The sequence below is a fragment of the Anolis carolinensis genome, chromosome 1 (assembly GCF_035594765.1).
Source record: "Anolis carolinensis isolate JA03-04 chromosome 1, rAnoCar3.1.pri, whole genome shotgun sequence".
Taxonomy (NCBI): domain Eukaryota; kingdom Metazoa; phylum Chordata; class Lepidosauria; order Squamata; family Dactyloidae; genus Anolis; species Anolis carolinensis.
Genome location: NC_085841.1, coordinates 93857865 through 93877058, shown reverse-complemented (window position 1 = coordinate 93877058; position 19194 = coordinate 93857865).

Here is a 19194-nt window from a genome sequence, read left to right as displayed (position 1 = left end):
GTGCCGACAGACTGCTGATGAAGGTTGGGTTCCTGACCTGAAGGTTGCCGGTCTGAATCCAACCAAGGGAAAGCGCAGATGAGCTCTGTCTGTCAGCTCCATGCGGGGACATGAGAGAAGCCTCCCACAAGGATGGTAAAATATCAAACATCCAGGCATCTCCTGGGCAACGTCATGGTAGATGGCCAGTTCTCTCGCACCAGAAGCAACTTGCAGTTTCTCAAGTCAGTTCTGACACTGAAAAAAAAGTGAGACTTACTTCTGAGTAGACATGTAGATTATGTTTTCTGGTAGTTTCTTTGTTTTATAACCTCCCTGTTTAGAATTTTAAAAAATCTAGAAAGAAACACATCTTACACAGCATTAGCATATTAGTTGGTTATAAAATTATTTCTATCCCATCTGTCTATAAATACAGAATGCACAATCAAAATGAGTAAAAATTGAAAAGCTAGAGCATAATCCTATATATCTTTACTCAGAAGTGTATCCTATTAAGCACAATGAAACTTAATTCCAAGTGGGTTTGAAGCTAAAATAAAAGATATGTAATTCTGAAAAACAGGAGCAAAAGAGCAACCATACATTTTATGCTCTCCTTCCCTGAATGCACGACCAAATAAAACCATTATTTATAACTTCCTATATATCTAATTTATATGTGGCCTTGGATAATGTTAGAATTGGAGTCATTTTCTGAGAAGGTTAACATTTCCAAAAGGTAAGATGCAGTGGGAGCAACTCTAAGATGTATGTGATTCCATTATTTTTCTTTCACTTTTCCACTGTGCTTCAGCTCCCCAGTATCTTGAGTCAGTCAGCTGCTAAACCATATGTTTCTAAATGTGAGCCAACAATTATGGCACAACAAACACCAAAGTTTATGACTTCACTTGTATTTGTAGATATTTGTGAGAAAAAGGATCAAATGTCTTCCTATCTCTAGCTTTCCCCTAGAACTACAGTAGCTGCACTTTATATTCTGCTCCTGCAGAAATATTTCTCATAATGGAGCACCATCTTTCCAGAATTGCTAGCAAAATATGGTCTGCAATGTGAATAATCTTCTACCATACTTCTGTCCAGGAAATTGCAAGCACTCTCTGTTTTGGGTGACAGACTGTGTGTGTACCTGTCTCATGTGTAGGTTTAGAGAAATAAACATAGATGTGAAACCTATAGTATTTTCGACATTATAGTTTCATCTGTGTAAGAAATTATGAGAAAAGAAATAGATGTCAGCTGTTATTCAGATTTGGAATATCAGTCTCCCAAAGGGTTCAGTGTCCTGGAGTTTTTTTTAATGATCCCAAAACTCTGAAAACCACCTGCTAGGAGAACTGAGTCAAAGTAATGGTCCTGCTTGCCTCTGTTTGGAAAGATAGAACAATGGAGTTTGAAGATATCACAAAGGACATCTAGTCCAACCCTCTGCCATGCAGGAATACACAACCAAAGCACTCCCAACAGATGGCCATCCAATCTCTGTTTAAAAACCTCTACAGAAGTAGACTCCACCACACGCTGTAGCAGTGTATCCCACTATCAAATAGCTATTAGCATTAGAAAGTTCTTCCTAATGTTTAGGTGGAGTCTCTTTTCCTGAGATTTGAATCCTGTGATTTGAGTCTACTCAGCAGAAAACAAGCTTGCTCCCTTCTCAATATGACATCCCTTGAAATATTTAAACATGGCTATCATGTCACATCTCAACCTTCTCTTCTCCAAGGAAAACACACACAGCTCTCAAAGTTCCTCCTCATAGAGCTTCATTTCCAAGCCTTTTACAATTTTGATCTCCCTCCTCTGGACATGTTTTAACTGTCAGTATCTTTATTGAATTGTCTAAGACCAATTGCCTTGGCTTAAATATTATAAAAACAACTTGAATATTACTAAGGCATCATACATTTTCATTTACCTCTCCTATAAAGATAACTAATCCTATATAGTGTGGTACCTGGAACATCTTCCTGATTGAGGAAGCAAAGAACATTTGGTAGTGTCTGTTCTCTGTCTGGTTTGTTCTGTTAAGTAGCACTGGTGATGAGCAGTGAGGCTGTTGTATAATTTTCCTCATCGCTCATTCACTTCCCTCATTCCATTTGGACAATATCAGCTTCTAAATGTTTGGCTCGGAGAATAAAGTTGCAACCTCCTTTTATAAACACTGAAGGATTGATAGACATCAGGATATTCTGATTATTACACTGGACAACACACTTTTTGGTGTCTCAAATTCAGCCCTGTTTATGGGTAAATTTGACCCTCTGGTTCCAAAAATTGTACCAGTTCCCCCATCAGCTTTAACTTTTGAGATACAGAACATATGCCATCTACCAATTGCTACCTACCCACCCATAGAAAACCATGATAACCATAACTAAGAAACTAGAGCTGATGTGGTCTTATTCATTGCTTTTTTCTAAATCAGGGCCCCAAATAACCCCAGGAACAGGCCTAAAAAGAAATACACCAATAATTGGTGGTGCGGGGGGGGGGGGGGGGAGGGGGGGTTGGCTGTGTTACCAGTGTTAATTAACTTTTGTTTTCTTCCTGCTCTCATTGTTTTAACTTCATTTCATTTTATATATCACATGGATAAGGCATAATGTACATACAGAATGATATGCAACAGAATATCTAGGTGGCTTCAGTATCTGCCTTGTATCTCTGAACATCATCAGACAATATCCCTATATTGTCACAGTCCATAACGACTAGGCTTGTGCATTTAGTCGGATCTCATCGTAAGCCATATCAAACTTATTAGATTCGTACTTACAACTTGCTATCCAACACGTGGGCATGGCCCACACCAAAAACTTAAGAATCAAAACTTACCCAATACTTTTTCATTTGCATTTTGAAACTCTCAAAAGTCATTTTTACTTTCAGTGCAAGAAAGAAAAGAAAAGCCAAAAAAGCTGCCTTTCTTTTTTAAATTATTGGCCTCTCAACATTACAAGATGAAAAGCAGGGGGAAAGCAGAATTCACTGGGAAATAAAGCTCAGAACATTGGGAAATGTAGTTTGGGAAGATGAGGAGCCCTATGGCAGAGTAGGCAAAAGACCCTGCCCTAAACAACATTTCCCAGAATTCTGCTCACATCAGAAATCCCCAATCAGGAGAGGGGAGAGATTTGTCCCTCCGTACCACCAGCCAGTCAGAGTTCCAATGAATGGTTGAAACTGCAAAAAGGAGGACTGGCTGATACATTGAATGAGAGACATTCAATGAAATAGTAGTTGTGGCATTTTAAAAAACATTTTTGTCAAAACTTAAAAATATTCCCTAAAATCAGTAGATGTATGAATGTTTCTGAAAGTTGGGGGGGATGATCCCCTGTTATCTTGTGTCATTATATAGAAAATTCATGTAGAATTGTGATTTTTTTTTAAAAAAAAAATTGTTTATAAAAACTGAAAATTCCACAAAAATTCACGGATAAGTGAAACATTCTGAAACTTGATGGGCTACAGTGATAAATGTCTTCTACCATTGAAGCACGTTTCACTCTAATAGCTGTAAAAATGAGGGAGAAAGGAGCCCCTGAAGTTTCCCCAGTTATAGTAATTAATATGTACTACTATAACAAAAAAGTAACGACACTTCATTACTCTTGTTACAGTAATGAAATTTTCACTAACTACACTGTAGAAATGAAACACCAGTGCCTGCTAATTTTGTAATGATTTTTGAAACATTAGGCATGTGTGATTGATTAAAAATAACTACATGAGAATGCAGCTGCATTTGTCATGGACTTTAATAGTTTTTCAGAATTTGCTTTGGGTAATTAATTCTTGGGAAATTTTGCAATTTGGTAACTTCCATCAAGAAGTTTATTTTGTTTCAGCTACTCCTGAAAACTTCACAATTGCCTCAGGCCTTTTATCACTCTAGAGAGGAGATCTTCATTAAAAATGAAGAACAAAAATTGCCTTTGTGACTCATATAGCTCATCAACCTCACAATCCATCCAAGTCTTAAATTTATGTCACAGTGCAATTTAGTAAAACTTGGGGCTGATTCATGTATCAAAATCTTACTCCTTATTTAAATACTTAGCAGCATATGTGCGTGATCACACATTGCATGAGGTTTAAACTCAGGCAGAATCTGGCTTCATTTCCTCATCTCCTTGCTTAATAAAGAAGGTAAAGCTTCCTTGAGGAGAGCTAAAGCCCAATTGGCTCTGCTCTCTTCCCTGAATTGATGACTTTTGAGAGGGATGGATGATATTCTATTGCTTATATGCAGGCTTGGGTGCATATAAGTAATAGATCGGATGCAAATAATCCTTGCATGAGTGAAGTCCTGTACAAATACACTCATGCAAGGATTTTTTTTTTTTTAGGAACAAGGAGCTGCAAGAAAGTCCATACAACTCTGATTTTATTCACTGGGAAAAGAAAGAAATCAAGGCTTTGTTCCAGTAACTACTTCCAGAAGTATAGAACTGGGGACTTTGAGACAGAAGGCTGGAAGATTTCTGTGGGTCATGAAAGATCCAGATGCTGGGTTAAGAAATCTTTGTCCAAGAACTGTTCAGTCCAGATTTTGCTCAGCAGTGAAGGATGCTGATGGGACAATTCAGCTATCAGACAAATCATTTATATTAACAGAAGAGGACACCTGGGGATGTTGCTCCTGCCAACTGTGGGTGGACTTATCCAATTACTTCTGTATACAAAACTAATTGAAAACCTGCAGTCTTTCTGGTAGTGTATGTGGATTCAGAATTGGAGTGATCTCTCTTGAAGCCCTAATGTTCATTTTTCCCATGGAGTAAACAACAAAACCACTGACCCAAATCACACCAAATTTGGCCACAAAAGACATAGTAATCCCATCTATGTCTTTCAATCAAAAAAGACTAGAAAAATAAAGTCCAAATTAGAAGATGTGGAAGAGCCGTTCTCCCCTGGTTGCCAGTCAGAAGAGTAGGCCCTGCCCCCTTTAGGCCCCGCTCACTTGTCCTAGCAACCCCCTCAGGCACAATGGCTGAGGGTTTACTTAGGCCTCTTCCACACTGCCTATAAAATACAGATGATCTGATTTGAACTGGATTATATGGCAGTGTAGATTCAAGGCCCTTCCATACAGCTATATAACCCAGAATGCCAAGGTACATAATCCACAGTATCTGCTTTGAACTGGACTATCTTGAGTCTACACTGCCATATAATCCAGTTCAATGTGGATTTCTTTACAGTTGTGTACAAGGGGCCTCATATAATTCAGTTCAAAGCAAATAATATAAGATTATAAATATAATATATAAAATTACTGTGGTATAATAAAACAGAACAATATAATCTCTAAAATCAGGACAGTAAATAAAGAACAACACTCTGAAAACAGGGGAAATCCAGACAGGAAACAATCAGGGCCAGCTAACACCTCCCAGGGAGGAAGCAGCCAAGCTTTGAAGCTGAAAGGCCATTACATGCTAATCATTCTGGCTAATTGCAGCATTCACACTTACCTCCAACAGACAAAGAAAAGGAACAACCAGAAATATTATATATCCAGGAAATAACATATACTAACTACCACCAATTCCTCAATCCTTTATTTCCCATACCACCACACTTTGCCACAGCAACATGTGGCACAGCTAGTTAACTATAAGTTTAAAAAGTGTTTTCTTTCTGCATAAGGCAATCTACCTCTGTATTTCATCTCAAAGGTGTAGTCTGACATATGCACACACTCAATGCAATTATGGTTTCCACACTGAGATACCAGATACCTAAATACCAGTGACAGCACTGCCGTTAAATTGTCTTTTACTGAAATACAGTGCAGTGCTGAGAACTTTCATTGTTTCCCCTTAAAAGACACTCTGTCAAGATCAATGACCCATTAAATTAAGCAATATGATCTAGAGGTCATTGTATTAAGCTGGATATTAGTTACCTTGGAGCATCTTCTGGGGAATGAAACCAAATCCTCATGACTTCAAAACAAAAGAGTTCATCTTCAGGGATAAGGAATAGTGCAATGAAATCATACAATTTCAGTGATGGTATATACTTGTAATGGATTTGTTTAAAGCATTTCAATTTGCTGGTAGGGTAAGGGTAAGTTACGCATATGCTATGCATGTGTATATATCCCTCAAAGGCATCAATAGATTTAAAATATTTTAAAAAATAACTTGTAGAAAGATAATTAGAAGGGAACTGAAGGATTAGACTAGAAAATCCATTGTTCTGGGTTATTTATTGAAAAACTTTCTTTTAAAATGATGTCTAAAATAACATGGTTTTATAATAAAATCAAACAGCAAATCTCAACTATCTGCATCCCTCCATGAGATATATGAAAAGGGGTTGTATTTTTGTCCATACCTATTTCTGCATTTATTTATTTATTTATTTATTTATTTATTTATTATTGATTGTTCACATCAATGTGACTGCAAGAGTGGTAAGACTGAGAAAAAGCTTTCTGCCAATATCTTTAAAACTCAGAGAGGATCATGAAGGAAGATATCCTTCACACACTGTGAACCCAAGTCATACAGGGCTTTATAAGTTGGGCAATCAACCAGCAGGGAGTGAATGAAACCTGGTGGGATGACTCCCATCACTGGAATGTAGCCATTGAGGGCTATAACCTCTTTCACAGAAATAGAACAAAGGGGAGAGGAGGGGGAGTAGCTTTATATGTCAAAAACAGTTACTTTGCAGAAGAAATGCAAGACTGTAATCCGGGAAACCAGCTTGAAAGCATCTGGATAAGAATCAAGGGAACCGGGACTCAAAAAGATCTCGTCATGGGTGTCTACTACAGACCTCCGAACCAGGATGAAGAACTTGATGAAGCCTTCTGTCAGCAGCTGACCAAACTATCCTGATATCTGCTGGAAAACAAACTTGGCCAAGAGCACAAAGTCCAACAAATTCCTCACTTGCCTTGCAGACAATTTTATGGCCCAAAAAGTAGAAGAGGCAACAAGGGGATTGGCTACTCTTGATCTAATCTTAACAAATGTGAAATACCTGATCAATACAGTAGAAGTCGTCAGATCCTTAGGGGCAAAGTGAAATACTCAAGGCGCAAATGCAAACAGTGCCAACAAAGAAAAAATCCACAAGGACTCCATCCCACTCAGACCCATTGTAAGTGCCATTGGATCACCGACTTACAACCTGGCAAAATTTATGGCTACACAGCTACAAACCTACATTGGTCTCACTACACACTATATCAAGGACTCAACACATTTCATAGAAAAGATCAGCAACCTCAATCTAAGCATCAAGGACATCCTGATCAGCTTCGATGTGGTGTTCCTATTTACCAAGGTCCCGGTAGCTGACACCATCACACTAATCAAACAAAACTTCCCAGAAGACATCACAGCCCTGTTTCATCATTGCCTCACCACTAGCTACTTTCAGTGGGACATTGGATTCTATGAACAGAAAGATGGAGTGGCCATGGGGAGCCCTCTCAGCCCAGTAGTAGCAAATTTCTATATAGAATACTTTGAAAAACAGGCCCTAGAAACAGCACCAAAAAAGCCAACTGTTTGGTTCAGATATGTAGATGACACCTTCACAATTTGGAGCCATGGAGCGGAAGAACTCAGCAAGTTCCTGGACCATCTTAACAGCATCCACCTAAACATCCAATTCACCATGGAAAAAGAAAAGGAAGGAAAACTACTATTTCTAGATGTTCTGGTCATCCGCAAACCCAATCAACAATTGGGCCACACAGTTTACAGAAAACCTACACACACAGATAGATACCTTCATAAAAACTCCAACCAGCACCCAAGTCAAAAAAGGAGCACAATCAAAGCCCTGACAGACCGTGCACAAAGAATCTGCGAACCTCACCTCCTCCAAGGTGAACTAAACCACCTAAACTGGGCTCTACAGGCCAGTGGATACTCCACCACAGACATCAGAAGAGCTGCAAGGCCAAGAACAAGCCATGAGAGTCAAGACAAAGATCCACCCAGAGGAAAGGTGTTCTTACCATACATCAAGGGAACCACTGACCGCATAAGCAAACTGATAAAGAAGCACAACCTACAAACTATCTACAGACCCACAAAGAAAATCCAACAAATGCTACAGTCAGCGAAGGATAAGAGGGATCCTCTCTCCTCTGCAGGAGTCTACCGGATACCATGCAGCTGTGGACAAGTCTACATAGGGACCACCAAATGCAGCGCCCAAACAAGAGTCAAAGAACATGAAAGGCACTGCAGACTAACTCAACCAGAGAAATCAGCCATAGCAGAGCACTTGATGAACCAGCCTGGACACAGGATATTATTTGAGAACACAGAAATGCTGGACCATTCCAACAACTATCATGTCAGACTACACAGAGAAGCCATTGAAATCCACAAGCATGTGGACAACTTCAACAGAAAGGAAGAAACCATGAAAATGAACAAAATCTGGCTACCAGTATTGAAAAACTCTAAAATCAAAACAGTAGATGGGAACCAACACTCTGAGGGCAGAGGATAGCTAATGGCTGAACAAAGAATGCCCCCAGGCAAGAGACAAAACCTTTCCAATGATAATTAGGGTGATTAACTGAAACATTAATGCTGGCTTCCCAGTGACAAAGGACTCTTGCCACACCCTGGACTCTACACAGATATATATTCTTTCCTCTCCTTACTTAGTCTATCCATACCTCACAACCTCTGAGGATGCCTGCCATAGATGTGGGCAAAACATCAGGAGAGAATACTTCTGGAACATGGCCACATAGCCTGAAAGACATACAACAACCCTGTGATCCCGGCCATGAAAGCCTTCGACAATAAAAAGAAAAAAAATATGACAAATGCAAAGAAGCCGGAATGGATGTCCAAAGAACTTCTAACCGGACTAAGACTCAAAAGAGACATGCACAAGAAGTGGAAAAGGGGAGAAATCACCAAAGAAGAATTCAAACTTATAGCCAACTCCTGTAAGGAAAATGTTTCCAAGGCTAAAACGCAAAATGAGCTCAGGCTTGCCAGGGACATTAAAAACAACAAAAAAAGCTTTTTTGCTTACGTTGGTAGAAAAAGGAAGAACAAGGAGGTGATAGGGCCTCTGCGAGGAGAAGATGGGGTGATGGTGACAGGGGACAGAGAAAAGGCAGAACTGCTTAATGCCTTCTTGGCTTCGGTCTTCTCACAAAAAGAAAGCCATTTTCAACCTCAGCAACATGAAATGGACGAAGGATTTGCGGAAATCCAACCCCAAATAGGGAGACAAGTTGTCCAGGAACACCTGGCTGTTCTAAACGAATTCAAGTCCCCAGGGCCAGATCAGCTACATCCAAGAGTATTGAAGGAACTCGCTGAGGTTATTTCAGAACCACTGACAATTCGAGAGTTCTTGGAGAACAGGAGAAGTCCCAGAAGATTGGAGGAGGGCAAATGTGGTCCCTATCTTCAAGAAGGGAAAAAAGAACGACCCAAACAATTACCATCCGGTCAGCCTCACATCGATACCAGGCAAGATTCTGGAAAAGATCATTAAGGAAGTGGTCTGCAAACACTTAGAAACAAATGCAGTCATTGCTAATAGTCAACACGGATTTACCAAAAACAAGTCATGCCAGACTAATCTGATCTCTTTTTTCGATAGAGTTATGAGTTAGGTCGATACAGGGAATGCCGTGGATGTAGCGTACCTAGATTTCAGTAAGGCCTTCGACAAAGTCCCCTACGACCTTCTGGCAAACAAACTAGTAAAATGTAGGCTAGACAAAACTACGGTTAGGTGGATCTGTAATTGGCTCAGCAAACGAACCCAAAGGGTGCTCACCAATGCGTCGTCTTAATCTTGGAAAGAAGTCATGAGTGGAGTGCTGCAGGGTTCCGTCCTGGGCCCGATTCTGTTTAACATCTTTATTAACGACTTAGACGAAGGGTTAGAAGGCACGATCATCAAGTATGCAGATGACACCAAACTGGGAGGGGTAGCCAACACTCCAGGAGACAGGAACAGAATTCAAAACGATCTTGACAGACTAGAGAGATGGGCCGAAACTAACAAAAGGAAGTTCAACAGGGATACATGCAAGATACTTCATTTCGGCAGAAAAAATGGAATGCAAAGATACAGAATGGGGGACGCCTGGCTAGACAGCAGTACATGTGAAAAAGATCTTGGAGTCCTTGTGGACAGCAAGTTAAACATGAGCCAACAAAGTGATGCGGCTGCTAAGAAAGCCAATGGGATTTTGGCCTGCATCAATAGGAGTATAGTGTCTAGATCCAGGGAAGTCATGCTACCCCTCTATTCTGCCTTGGTCAGACCACACCTAGAATACTGTGTCCAATTCTGGGCACCGCAGTTGAAGGGAGATGTTGACAAGCTGGAATGTGTCCAGAGGAGGGCAACTAAAATGATCAAAGGTCTGGAGAACAAGCCCTATGAGGAGAGGCTTAAAGAACTGGGCATGTTTAGCCTGCAGAAGAGAAGGCTAAGAGGAGACATGATACAAATATGTGAGGGAAAGTCATAGAGAGGAGGGAGCAAGCTTGTTTTCTGCTGCCCTGCAGACTAGGATGCGGAACAATGGCTTCAAACTACAGGAAAGGAGATTCCACCTGAACATCAGGAAGAACTTCCTCACTGTGAGAGCTGTTCGGCAGTGGAACTCTCTCCCCCAGACTGTGGTGGAGGCTCCTTCTTTGGAGGCTTTTAAACAGAGGCTGGATGGCCATCTGTCGGGGGTGCTTCTTGGCAGGGGGTTGGACTGGATGGCCCATGAGGTCTCTTCCAGCTCTACTATTCTATGATTCTATGATTCTATGAATGTGTTCTGATATTGTCTGTACATGTGAGAGCTACTCCATAGGGATGCAAACCTTAACTTATTTCATTTTTTATGTAAGAAGTAAAGAATGGGGAAACCCTTCTACTGCATAGGATAGAATATGAAAGCATTTTTACCTATTTGACCATTTCTCACACCATGGAACTTATTTTGGAAAAAAAATGTAGAAAAAAGCCTTTAAGGACTGTAGAAAAGGAATAGTTTCTACCCCCCCCCAAAAAAAAAAATCCACATTTTTGCACAAAAACCCATTTTTATTATAAAACCCTCAATGTTTGGACATAATTTTTAAAGTCCTGAATTACAAGACATCTTGCAGTGGTTGGCCATTTTCTCAATGTGTCAAGACACCATTTGTCATCAATAATGAGACATCTTTGTTATTGCATTTCTTGAAAAAGATGGTCCCAATCGGAACATGTATTGATAACCACATGGAAAGTTAAACTTTTCCATTTAAGTGATGTCTATTCATGTTATCACTTTCTCTTCACCCATAAACGCTTCCTGTCATGAGCAAGAAAGAAGAGTTGATTATGCTTGAAAAAGGGATAGTGATGTGACTGAGGGCTCTTCCACACAGTCCAAACTAGATTTCAAAGTCCCAAGAAAGGTATCAAGAATAATCCAAATCAGATATCAAGGATTAAATCCAAGGCTTGAGACAAACTAGAATTGTAGAAAACATGGCTAAAATGCAGGATCAAACTCCAAGGTATTCCAAGTTACAAAATCAAGGCTGGAACACAAGGCATCAGTTTTGGCTAGAATAGAAATCCAAAGGGCAAAGTCACTGAAACATTCATTGGATTCACAGGCAGAAGCGAGGCTGGAACTTGAAGCAAGATACAAGGCAGCACAAGAACATGGAGCAAAGATCTTTCTCTCTTGGATTAGCAATGTTACCACCTCTGGCTGTGTGAGAGAAAACAACCCTTTTAAAGAGAAATTCAAGGTCCCTGGCTGTGAGAAGATTGCTCGTTAGTACGCTTCAAAAGCAAACATGCTTCTTTGGACATACTCCTTTTCTTTCCATTTCTGAGTTATCACCCTCCTCCTGTCGGGCTCATTATCCCTTTCCAAACTAGAATGTCCATCTGGCACCTAGAGACCCGACCTTGAATGCTGTGAGGAATGTGAATCAAACTGCCTGCTTGTAACCATTCTGTCTCTGGTCCCAGATCCACTGGGACAAACTCTGGCTGCATCTCAGGCTCTGGCTGCATCTCAGGCCCAAACCCAGAGTTTTCTGGCAAGGCAGGTGCAGGGACAATCATAGGCTGAATGGGGCCAATCTCAGGCTACAACCAGGGCCGGCCCCACCATAAAGGCCAGTGACGCCGCCGCCTCGGGCGCAGGTCCCGGGGGGCGCCGTCAGGCTGGGAGGGAGGCGGGGCACCACTCTGACGGTGCCCCGCCGCCCGACCAGTGCGCCCTGGCCTTGTGGCTCCCTCTTTCGCCGCCCGGGGAGGGGAGGAGGGATCGCCTCCTTCCCTCCCCGGGCGGCGAAGCCTGCTTCTTTCGCCGCCCGGGGAGGGGAGGAGGGATCGCCTCCTTCCCTCCCCGGGCGGCGAAGCCTGCTTCTTTCGCCGCCCGGGGAGGGGAGGAGGGATCGCCTCCTTCCCTCCCCGGGCGGCGAAGCCCGCTTCTTTCGCCGCCCGGGGAGGGGAGGAGGCGATCCCTCCTCCCCTCCCCGGGCGGCGAAGCCTCCCTCTTTCCAACCCTGGCCGCGCCTCCCACGCTGCGTGGGAGGCGGGGCCAGGGCGAATAGCATGGGAGGCGGGGCCAACCCTGGCCCCGCCTTCCACCCAGCGTGCCCTGGCCCCGCCTCCCACGCAGCGCGGGAGGCGGGGCCAGGGCACGCTGGTTGGGAGGCGGGGCCAGGGCGCAGGAGGCGGGGCCGGTGGGGGGCGCTTTTCAGCGCCCCCGCTTAATATTTAAATTTATCTCCGACCGGCCCTGGCTACAACAGATAAGCAGGACTCGAACTATTTAAGGCTTTATAGGTCGCAAGGTGCAATTTTATTTGGGACCAGAAACTTATTGGCAGCCAGTGGAGCTGCTTTAATAGGGGTGTTGTGTGCTCTAGTTAGTAAATAAGCAGTATTTGATTTATTGTTAGTAATTGTACTTTTATTTTTTATTTTTTGAAAAGACCCAATATAAACTAATAAAATGATTAACCATTTCTTTAAAGAAAGCACTTGCCTATGTACTATGGCATTATTTTATTTTACTGTTTAAAAATCTGATTTGGACATCAATGTGATATAACTAAAATGGAGAATACGAAATGAAGTCAGCTTTCTCATCTAAACCTTGTGGCTCTCAGTCTCTGAAGCTTGAAAGTTAACATGCTGAAAGCCTAAGATGAAGGGAAAGGAGTCATGGAGTTCATTCCCTATTGCTTACGCAGCATATTATTTATGTAAGTGACCTGGAAAATTGATGCATCGTTGAAGCATCTGTAATTTATGTAATATTTCTGATTTGACAGCAGAGTTGAATGTTAGTAGCTTACATGATGTGCATGTGCATAAAGAGGGAAAGTAAATATGTATTTATTTGCCATTCATTTAAAAAAAGGAAATAAATTAATGTGTGGGTTGACTTAATGTTTTTAACGTAGGAATAAAGCAACTTAGTGGCTCCTGATAGTGGCTAGGCAGTTATGGTTTTGATACTTTACGAGACGAGAAAAGAGATGGTAACTGTATGGTCACAAGACAATTTGCAAGAGATACGGAACTGGTATTTCCTGAAAATACTGATGGCATGACTGAGATAAAATCCACAGTGATCTATGGTTGGATAGGCTTTGCACTGTTTTGAAATTCTACACATAGATATGATTGGAATCGAGAGCACAAATAATTTAGCAGCCTTTAAAAATTACATGGTTTGGATTTTTCAAGATTTGATCCCAAAATTCGACAATCAAGCTTTCAGATTGACATTTCAGCAACTAAACAGTGAGATGTTATCTGAGTGAAAATAATACAAACGTTCCCAAATACTGTGTCAGCTTGGTAAGTTATCACATGCATTGCTTACCATTATAGTTGGGAAGGGAATTTGTACAGGGAAGTACCAATAGATGAAGAGTGAACTGAAAGATGCCTTTGAAAATAATTTTGTATCCAAAATGGGTGCCATCAGTTCATTCAAACATGCAACTTCTTGGAACTTGTTGAACCCTTCTCCTCCACCTTCCTATGGACCATTGTCTCTTTGACATGGTAAATGTTCAGCTTCTCTGCATCAGCTGTCAAATAAAGTCAAGTGAAGCTATATGGCATGATGAATAATGTCAAATATCAACTCCCATATCATCTGTCAAGTTTTCTTATATTTAATGTTGACATCTGTATTAACAAATGTTGATAAATACATGTAAGATACTGGCGACTGCTGTTTGCTATAACAGGCTGTCAAATAAAGACTGTAGATTATGTATTGCCAAATGTTAATTTCACCTGCTATAAAAATAACAGTATTGCATGTCAGTTATTCAATAGCATGAGCTGTCAATTAATATTAAGATCATTATGGATGTTAGGCAAGTGCCAATTTGCTGTCAGAATTCCTGAATATTTGAAGAAATGCAGCTTTAATTATTTATTTTTTAAAAAATTTAGAGGTAAATTGCTTTAAAATAGTTTTAATGATGTAGTACTGTCTAGAAAAATAAAAAATATGACTATGGGAAAGAAAAGAAAAGTGTTCAACTTTTAAATATTGCAGTATACAATACAGAAGAAATGTGTTTTTTTTTCTAATGGATACTCATATCACCTTGATATAATGCCTTGTTTTTTTAGCAACTCTGAAAATTGCTTCTATATTTTTGAATATTCAACTTTTCCTAACACAAGTCTTCATTTCATCCCACCCACAAAAATCCACTCTGGTGAGTATTACAGCACTCCAGACCAACTTTTTTGTCTCTGTGTGTGGATAGGGAGCAACAGTTGGAGGGAGAAGTCACTCTTACCTATCCTGCTCATTGAATCCATTCTATAAGTAGAAAACTCCTATTGCTTTTAGTGAAATTTAAACATACCTGATTGAGGATAAAAAGGAGTGACTTGCAACATACTGGTAGATCTTTAAGAGTGTCTAACTATTTATAGCTTGCTTGTTTGTTTCCTTTTGTATGGAGCTTGCTATTCTACTTCTTTACTACATGGCAAGTCAAGGCAGAACAATTTAAGTGAAGTACAGTGATTGGAGTTGGGATTATTGCTGAGTTGTTTTTACTAATCTCCTTAGAAATGGGGTCATTAGAGATAGAAGACATGAAAAAATTCTATCTGAAGTCATTTTGAATTCCTAGCTAATGAGGATCTTTCTTTGCTGACCATCTTAAAGCTGGTAATGCTGGAAGAAAATCAACAAGAAGGAGAGCTCATTTCATTTGTCATTAAGACTGACACTGACATATTATTTTTGGATGTGACAGAAGTCTCTTTGACTGTGTAATGTGGAATCTTTGATTAATAGACCTTAATTCTCAGTCTTTCCCTTGCAGAGTCAAGGTGCACTGTTGTGTCTTTCATGCATTCATTATGAAACAGAGAGAAAAGCTGCCATAAGTCTGTGAACTCAATCTTTGAATCATATTTCTGTTATATTATCAACATCTTTTTAATGCTGAGAAAACAAATCTGTGTCAGGAAATGTTATATCCAGTGGTAGGGACATATATATCTTTATCTGATCCATAAGATGGGCAAGAAGTCAGTATTCACACTAATATTAGTTTTGTCTGGATAAGGCAAGACCTGTGATTCCCCCCCCCCCCCAATATCTAGTTTGTGCTTGGTTCAAATTTTAATGAGAGGGGAATCCTGTTTCTTTTCTTATTTCATATTTGCACACATATTCTAAATGGTATCAATTACTTAAAACACCCAATTTACTAAATTGTGGTTGCCTTTCACTATTAAAATGAAGCCTACAGGGATATCTTTTATCCTTCAATTGACGTACACCCCCCCCCCCCAACCCCTGAATTTCGGGCAGAATCCTGAACAAATGTCTTGTTCGAAGTTGACTGGAAGCAGGAATAAAAATGTGTTTGTGTGCTTCATCCTAAGATATAGCTACAATTGACATATTAGAGATGTCTCCCAGTAATTGAAGTATTCTATATGTTTTTCCAAACATTATTTCTATGGGATGTTATAGTACCTTAGAAGCTAAGAAGCATTTTGTAGCAGAGATTAACTGAAAGAAAAAAAAGTTGGTAGCATAAGCTTTTATAAACTACTTAGATTTAGGATCAGCCTTCTGTCTCACCAAAATCACATTAGTTAGGGGAATGGAAACATTCCAGGATAAGTATGTTCATTATCTCACATTTCCACAGTAGCGCTATGGTGTTGGTTTGGTGATCTACAGTCACACATTCTATCAAGACATAGTCACAGGTTTTATCCATCAACACAGAGATGTGCTACTTTTGTGAAGGAAGGAAAATCTGCATCAGGATGCGCACAACATCATGTGATAGCTACCAGCAATCATTAAGGTCATCCTGCTGCCAGTTTGCAAGCCTTGTGTAATAATGTCCTTGGCCAAAGAAAGCTTATGCTACTTTAGACAGGGCTGAAACATCTACCTAACAGCATCCTTCAGTTGGTACTGGAGGCTAAGATGAGCCCTGAAACTGAGCAGGAGGGCAAACAACAGACAATAATTTTGGCCAAAGTTTCTACCAAACATCAGCACTGACTCCAACCTATTCACATCACAGGCCAATATAAATAAAGTTTGTTTTAAGCCCCAGTATTTCATAGAACATCAGAGTCAGCAGAGAAAGCAACAAAGCATATATGAACAGTATATAATACATTGTAAGGTAATCCTTATGCAAGGTCTATATGACAGAATGTAGCCTGAGACTGTTGTTTAAGAATCATAGAATCATAGAATAGTAGAGTTGGAAGAGACCTCATGGGCCATCCAGTCCAACCCCCTGCCAAGAAGCAGGAAATCGCATTCAAAGCACCCCCGACAGATGGCCATCCAGCCTCTGCTTAAAAGCCTCCAAGGAAGGAGCCTCCACCACAGCCCGGGGGAGATAGTTCCACTGTCGAACAGCCCTCACAGTGAGGAAGTTCTTCCTGATGTTCAGGTGGAATCTCCTTTCCTGTAGTTTGAAGCCATTGTTCCGTGTCCTAGTCTGCAGGGCAGCAGAAAATAGGCTTGCTCCCTCCTCCCTATGACTTCCCTTCACGTATTTGTACATGGCTATCATGTCTCCTCTCAGCCTTCTCTTCTGCAGGCTAAACATGCCAAGCTCTTTAAGCCGCTCCTCATAGGGCTTGTGTAGCCATAACTTCTGGTCATTGGTTCTTGGCACAAAATACTGCAATTACAACATTTATAGCATAGCACAAATTACGGGGCTCAGCAAAGCAATACAGGCCAAGTATTACCAAAATGGGGTTCATGAAAACAGATGAGCGTACAACTGAATCCTTCATTCTTATTTTATGCTAACATTACCAATTTTGTTTCCTCAGTTAGTCTCTAAGGTGCTCAAGATTCTTTTGCATACTGATATTCCAAACTAACATGGATATATTTCTGAGGTAATATGAGAATAAGAGTCACAAGAAAATGCTTCAGTACCTTTGCTTCCCACTCCCCTGTTTTATTTAGCACTGTATGCTGTTTTCCAAGTGTCCCTGGGAGAGCCATAGCTCATCTCCACTGCTGCCGTCCAACAACTGGTAATGCAGAAGCAGGTGGCTCTTGAACTTGCAGGTAGAACAGAGCCATTATGCATAGATCTTCACAGATTTATCCTCCAAGAATTTGTCTAATCCTCTATTTAAAGCTATATAATTCAGTGTTTAAAAAGCCTAAGAGTGAATGTCACACTGTTTTAAATTTATTTTCTACTGGTTTCCTAGACACTATGTCTATGGCATTAAAGGGTAGCTGTCTTTAGAGTAATTTATTAGACTTCTACACATTTCAAAGACTAACTGTAAGATAAAACTTGAGCAGCTACATGTCCTGCATCCTCTACATCTCCGAGTTTTAACATGCAACCACATGTTATTTTTCCAGTGAGGGGTTGCTATGGTAACTGACATTTTGTTTGTGGGAGAACAGCTAAATATTAAGTAGAACAACTAAATGTAAAGTAGAGCAAGAAGTGAACAGCAGCAATCCCCACTTTGGTTTTCTTTGCCCTCTGAATTTGCATGGTGGGTTAAATACATCTGAAGGGGCCTGTCACTATTTGCAAGTCAATAAATAGACTATGTGAATAGCAGCCCTGGAAATACAGTGATATGTCCCTTCCCCCTTTCTCTTTCTTTGATTTCAGGGGCTGTAAACAGCTTCTGGCTGTCATGGAAAGGCAAGCTTCTCAAAGCAAGGACTGAGTTAAGTGGTGCTTAAATATAAATGAGCTTCACCTGGAGATGGAATAATCTTTGAGATCAGCATTTAGTAAAATAATTGACTGGCTTTCATGGCAAATAACTAGAATATGGAAGTTTATTCATTCCAGCTGCTTCCTTGAAGGTATTGTCATCTCCCTGTGCATTGTATTTCTTATTTCCATCAAATGTCCTTGATCATGCATTCGAAATGCATGCTGACTCAGACCAGTTTTTCATATTTATCAACTTTCCTCAAAAACAGTTCTAAAAATGCAGCTATACAGAATGGTGTGTGTGGTTGGTGTGTGTATGCTTGAAATCTTTAGAAACTCTATCCATGTAGTTTCACATTTACTAGGGAACAATCATTTGAAGACATGCACTGTGACTTCCTTCTGCCCAATACTTTTAATTATTTGTTTTTTGAATTTATATTCCATTTCTCTCAAAGTGAGATCCATAGTGGCTAAAATAAAGTGATAAATTCAGTAGTATATTGTCCATGCCATGATGCTATTTTCAATATCACTGCATATTAGAGTTGGGAGGGCAAAGGAGAGCATAAACTGAGGTTGCAATTGCACCTTAAGATATGAAGAGTAAATTCTTATATTTCATGTAACAAGGTATTTGTTGAAATGAACTCTCCCCCTTTTACCTGGTACCTCCCCTTTTACCTGGCACAGGTTGCTGTGTCTCAGTTTAGATTACAGAGACCTTCTTACCATGGCAGGAGAAGATAGGTATTGAAATAGAAGTTCTCGTTCTCTTCTCAATCCTTGCAAAGCTTGTCTTGAAGTTACTTGGAAACCCATTTCACATAACATTAAGGGCAATCTTCTTGAGGGCTGAATGCCAAAACAATTCACTGAATTGTTTCTTTGTTCTCTAAAGTTTTCTTTCAATTGATTAATTGCATTTTTTACCAATTGTGTAACTCCAGGGACATTTTAGAAAACTACTGACAAA